General features: G+C 37.0%; 1 pseudogene; it reads left to right on the plus strand.

Moving 5' to 3' along the window:
* The first annotated feature begins 2,784 nt into the window (after positions 1-2,784).
* LOC129881764 (putative E3 ubiquitin-protein ligase RF298) lies at positions 2,785-4,981 on the plus strand (annotated as a pseudogene).
* Positions 4,982-6,000: the final 1,019 nt, after the last annotated feature.

The following is a 6,000-nucleotide window of genomic DNA, read 5'->3' on the forward strand; positions in this document are numbered from 1 at the left end:
CGATTCGTAGAGGGTCCTAAAACTTGTAGAAATGAGTCGTAGAGGTTGTCCTTGGACTTGTCCAGGAAAGATCTCTCAAGGAGGTTCTATGACTCAATAGGACGAGTCGTCGTCCTGTTGACAGGTCATAAGAACGACTCGCTTTCAAAGATTAGAGACCATCAAGTCTGCAGGTTTCAAGACCTGCAGGACGAATGCGCATTACGACTCGTAGACCTAAAGACGAGTCATAGAAACGATTCAATTTGCAAACTTCAGAGACCTACAGGACGAGTCAGTTTGACGACTCATAGAGAAGAGAGATAACGAGCCGTAAACTCGACTTGTAAGGAAACTCCTGAGGCCTGATTTCCAGGTGGTCTCTACGACCTGCACTACGACTCAAGTCTACAAATAGTAGACTTGAGGACAAGTCGTACAGTTGCCTCGTAGGGTCAGATTCAAAGTTTTAATGAGGGGTATTTGTATCATTTTCCAAGTTTAGCTCAATGAACCTAGACACAATTATAGCTAAGTTCAACCCTATATCTAACTAATCCTTTAAATTTTCCTCATTCTAAATCACTCTCCCAAATTCTCTAAGGCAAGAACTAAATTCTCCCAAGGGTTCCTCTTCAAGCTTCAAGCTAGGGTTTAAGATTTCACCAGGTTTATTCTTCAATTTTGAGAATTTGAATCAAGGTATGTGGGGATTGATCCATGGGTTCCTTTCATCTATGGAGTCCCAAAGTTTTCTCAAAGTCTCCAAATTTTCAATGGTTTATGAACCCTAATTTTGATGAATTGCATTGTACTGTTTTAATTTTATTTTAGATGATTATCAATGATCTTTATAAGCATGTTTCTACATGAATTGCATGATTTTAAGTTGAATTATGAATGCCCATGCATAAAGCTATTTCTAAGTTACGATTGCGAAATTAATTATGATATTCATGAGTTGATTATGAGTTCAATGATTTTCAAGGAAAGTTTTCATGATTTAAAGTTAAGGTTTATGATTTTATTGATAGAGTTGTGATGATGATCAAATTATGATCAAAGAAAGTTATTATGGTGTGATAAGTACAATTCTCAGACAATTATGTTTAAAGACGGTGATAAAGACAATCCTCACAGAAGTTATGGATTCTTATGAATCACTAAAGTTAATGAGTTACTCCTAATATGTTTTATAAAGATGGATTCATAGGTAGTTACTATCTTTTCCATTATGTTATGATCATGTTTTTATGAGTTTTCTTTGGGATATTGACTAAGAACCGAGAGGATTTCTAGATGGAGTTCGGTCAGGTAAAGCAGTTAGTTACCCAAGTGTAGCAACCTAAAGTCCCAAACTACGTTGCCACGTAGGTTGCCTTTATGTCCTAGCTAGTGGATCCACATATTGCACTATTTAGTTTAGTTGAGTACCATGACGGAGTATACCCTAGCAAGGTGTCCTCCCCCTTCTCGATGAGAGTTTCATCGGATTTCATGTTATAGTTCGCATGGTCTTAAATGTCGATTAAAAGTCTTATCCCACATAAGTTGAAAGTTAAACTATGATTTTTATGAAGTTTTTATAATATGTATTGACCATGAGTTTTCTTATGTTTTCAAATGCTTTAAGCCTTACTCATGTTCATTATGATTGGTCTTGCAGAAAGTTAAGTTTTTTTGATTCATTTGAGTGTTTTTTGGGGCAGAAAATTAAGATTTTTATTCATTTGGGTGATTTTTTTTGCAGAAAGTTACGGTTTTTTGATTCAATTGTGTGTTTTTTTTTTGGAGAAAATTAAGTTTGTTGATTCATTTGAGTGATTTTCTTGCAGAAAGTTAAGTTTTTTGATTAATTTGAGTGATTTTTTTTTTGCTGAAAATTAAGTTTTTTTATTCATTAGAGTGATTTTTATTTTGCAGAAAGTTAAGTTTTTTAATTCATTTGAGTGATTTTTTTTGCAGAAAGTTAAGTTTTTTGATTCATTTGAGTGATTTTTTTTGCAGAAAGTTAAGTTTTTTGATTCATTTGAGTGATTTTTTTTGCAGAAAATTAAGTTTTTTTAATTCATTAGAGTGATTTTTTTTTTGCAGAAAGTTTTTTTTATTCATTTGACTGAATTTTTTGTAGAAACTTAAGTTTTTTGATTCGTTCGAGGTTTTCTTTTTTTTTTGCAGAAAATTAAGTTTTTTTGGGAGCTCATTTACTATGAGTCAGAGGTAACCTTTCCTTCTTCTTTTATATCCATTTCCTTTGGTAATGTTGATGGTTTTATTATGCTTACTAGAGCTTGTTTCTTGTCGTTGGCATCTCTGTTTGAATAATGAATATATGTTTTCCCTTTTGTTTTGGCAATTTTTAATTCTCTGCTGCTATGTTTTCTTTTCAATTTTAATCCCCGGATTACTGAATGATTTTTCATTGAAGGATAGAGGTTTGAGTAAATTAACTATAGTAGAATTTGTAATCCTCACCTGTATGATAATGTTTCTGGTTTATTGAGCTAATTAGAGTTGTTCTTATTGCTGTCAGCTTGTCTTTGGCAGTTCCACATATACGATAAATGTTTCTGGTTAATCGTGCTCACTGGAGTTGTTCTTGTTGCTATCAGCCTGTCGTTTTTTGTTTTTTGTTATTTAGCCTATCAAAGAAACATTTATATGTGTTTTTTTCTTTTGTTTAGCAACTCTAATTCTCCGTTGTTATGTGTTATCTTAACTTTAATCCCCACACGTCCATATTATCACTTGAATGACATTTTGTTGCAGAACCGGAAACTGTAGCTAGACACTTGATGGATCAAATTACAGCAGTATTATAACGCTCTAGAAAAAGTAATCAACATGGTTGATGATAACATCAGTGATGATGCCAATGAAAAGTCGTTGGTGGTTTTGGATGAGGAAAAAGGTAGCAGGAACAAGAGGAAGTTCGTATCTGAACTTCCTCTAGAAACTCCTACTGATTCACCTGTGCCGTCTCTTACTGAGTTTCCAAGATACGAACAATTATAGGAAGTACTGAAAGGAGGAACTCTTATTCAGATCGAGCCATCGAAGGGTGGGTGTTCTCAGTCTAATGAGAAAGGAGGAGTGGAAATGCCACCGGATTCAGATTGGGAGGATCCAATAACATAACTTCTGGAGCTTTTGACCCAAAATTTGTCCACAATTTTTCAGAGCGCAGTCAAGAGAATTGCTAAGTGTGGAAATAGTGAGGAAATTTCTGAAAGGGTTATCTTGAGGAGTGACCTTTATCATGGCAGCAAAGATGCTGTCTCAAATGTTGTCGATGGTGCCTTGGCTTTATTGAGTAACGAAAAGGTTTTCGATAATGGCAGACATCTTGTATTTGAAGATTTACCTAGCTTGGTTGATTACACATTGCTGGAGATGGTATGTGTGCTGAGGGAGGTCAAGCCAGCTTTGACAGTTGCAGAAGCAATGTGGTGCCTGTTAATATTTGACTTGAACCTGGTACATGTATGTACAATGGAAGGCGATCATCAGTTATGCAGTCAAGAAAGTCCAGGCGATAGCTCGTCTGGTTTGAAACTTTCCCAATCAAAGACTGAGGCCTCTGAGAATACTCAGTCAAACCCAGATAAACAACAGTTGTCAAAACCTTCTACCCCAATTGCTCAAACCTTGCAGTCCAAAGTTCCTGTTGCTAGTGCAGCTCCTCAAGAACCTAAGTCTAAAAATGTACATGTTGGTCAAGCGGCAAAAAGAAAAGGAAGTTCCACACCTCTTCCAGATGCAGAGGCTAAATTGAAATCAGCAGTTTTAGAAGACAAAACCGGGCTGGTCGAAAGGCCCTAAATTCCAAGAAGGATTTGCATAGGCGAAAGACATATCAGTTTGAGAAGAACTGCAGAAGCCGTACGGGTAAGAACATTAAGGCAAACATCACTGCCTGGGGCACTTTGGTTTTGGACAAGAAACTGAACTCATCAGATTCTTCTGATGCAACAAAGAAGAGTTCTCACTCTAAAGAAAATATTTCGGTTAAAAGCAATAAACCTTTAGCAAAAGCAAGTTCTGATAGTCCATGCCCTTCCTCATACATTGCACCTGCAACTGACACCTCTAGTGTGGCACATATGCAAGATAATGTAATTGGAAGGAATCCGGATTCGTTACCCATGGAGCCTAAGTCTAGCATACAGGCCCCAGACAACGCAAGTATTTCTTCTGCGGTGCCAGATTATTATGCTGGTATCCCATATGATGAGTCTCTGGGGAAATATGTCCCTCAAAATGAGAGAGATGAAGCTATATTGTTGCTAACTTCCCATTTGAAGACACTGCAGAAAGATATCCAAGGGTGGTCTGATTGGGCAAATGAGAAGGTAATGCAGGCTACTCGGAGGCTTGGCAAGGATCTGGCCGAGCTTAAAATGTTGAGGCAAGAAAAAGAAGATGCTGAAAATGTTCACCAGCAAATGCAAATGCTGGAGGAAAACACCATGGAGAGAATTATGGAGATGGAGCAAGAGTTGGTAAATACTAATTACACGACTGAGACAACTAATGCTCGTCTTAACACTTTGGAGATGGAAAATGTTGGACTAAAGATGGGGATGGAGGCCTTCATGCTCTCTACTGGTGTGTATGCTATGAACGTGGATACTTCTTTAGCAAAGGATCAGGATGCAGTGAAGAAGTGGACGTGGAGAAGCGCTCATCTGAGGAGGATTTATCTACTATCAAGAAGACAGCAGCTGCTTTACAGAAGCAGCAAGAGAAAGCCAACAAGGTCGTGGACCAGTTTGAGGTATATTTATTCTAGTAATGAAGCTTCTTTGCCTAGTTGATCAAGGTAAAATGTTTTTTACCAATATAGTTTGTGTTTTAGAGTCTTCAGGTTGTTAAGGACTTGTTACAGTATCGATTATAATATCAGTTCTTTTTTACTTATTGCCTCCGGTAATAGTGGTTCAAGCATTCACTTCTAAAATATTAATTTGTAAATATTTATGAATTCCAGGTGTTGGGGTGAGGAAGCACCACAACTAAAGTTTGATATGATGAAAATATTGAAAATAAATTGGACACGAGAATTTTACGTGGAAACCCCTCTAAATGATAGAAGGGAAAAACCACGGGGTAGAAGGATCTCACTATTTAATATGGAGTACACAGCTCTCAAATACAAGGAGAAAACAACAATTAACACTTCTCTCTTGTAAAAGGAACAACTACTAAAGAGGCCATCAAGACTAAAATATTTATCTTGGTGTATAACTCTCTTTGTATTCTTACTCTCTCTTCTGGATGATTTAAATAAGGGCAAGAGGACCTCTATTTATAGGAGAATGAAAACGCATAAAATTATTTTACGTGTTTCCAAAACGTGTATGAAATGTTCAATTCAACAAAAGGAAGGTTGTAAGAAAGTCATTAGGGAGGCAGCCTTTTTGACTTTGTTGGCCTCCCTTTTTGACTCTCTTTCATTCTCCCACTTGAAGATTTAATTGAGAATCAATTAAGTCTTCACACCATCCTTTCTACCCAATTACTGCAATGTTACATTTCTGCTAGGTCAATAGAAGATCGACACCATATGAACTTGATACTGTTGATCAGCTTCGTAAACATATCTCCCATGTTGTCATTAGTGTGAATTTTTTGAATATCCACACTGCCTTCTTCCACCTTCTCACGAACGAAGTGATACTGAACTCGTATGTGTTTTGTCCTTGAATGAAATGCTGGATTCTTTGCAAGATGCAAAGCTCTCTGACTGTCACAAAACAGAGCAACCTTCTCGTGTTTGTGCCCGAGTTCCTCCAGTAACATCTGCATCCATATTGTCTCTTTGCTAGTTTGTGTAGCTGCTACATATTCTGCTTCCGTCATAGATGTAGCCACGATAGATTGCAGTTTTGAAACCCAGCTTACAGCTCCTCCAGCAAGAGTAAACACATAACCTGTGGTGGACTTGCTTTTATCAAGATCACCTGCATAATCTGAATCAACATAACCTTTAACAGTAAAGTATGATCCTCCATAACACAT

The sequence above is a fragment of the Solanum dulcamara genome, chromosome 3 (assembly GCF_947179165.1).
Source record: "Solanum dulcamara chromosome 3, daSolDulc1.2, whole genome shotgun sequence".
Taxonomy (NCBI): domain Eukaryota; kingdom Viridiplantae; phylum Streptophyta; class Magnoliopsida; order Solanales; family Solanaceae; genus Solanum; species Solanum dulcamara.